The following is a 394-nucleotide window of genomic DNA, read 5'->3' as shown; positions in this document are numbered from 1 at the left end:
TCCGATGATACGAAGCAAAATCCATCGGAATCCTGTTTTCTGATTGGTTGCAGAGCGTCGTACGACGAAAATCGGATGCAGTGTGAATCCAGCATATGGGTGTCGTCCCATAGAGCGGAAATTGGCAATGGAACGGAACTCGCGGAAATAAAGACGACGAAGCACAGCCCCTTCGTTGTCTATGTTATGGCTATTGCACACAGAACGCGGAAGAACTTGCCGTGCGGCGGATGTTGGCGTGATAGCCAATCAACGTCTTGTTTGCTCGAAAGTAATAGATACATAATTTCCACCGAGCAACAAATCGTTATCGAATACTGGAAATATCCATTTTCTGGCAGTTAGGAGCGGAATTCGGAAAAAAGCCAACGTAGAGCTCGTAATGCTGGATTCA

This window comes from Trachymyrmex cornetzi, unplaced genomic scaffold (assembly GCF_001594075.2).
Source record: "Trachymyrmex cornetzi isolate Tcor2-1 unplaced genomic scaffold, Tcor1.1 scaffold627, whole genome shotgun sequence".
In the NCBI taxonomy this organism is placed as follows: Eukaryota; Metazoa; Arthropoda; class Insecta; order Hymenoptera; family Formicidae; genus Trachymyrmex; species Trachymyrmex cornetzi.
The sequence above is the reverse complement of the archived record's forward strand: the minus strand, read 5'-3'. Positions refer to the sequence as shown.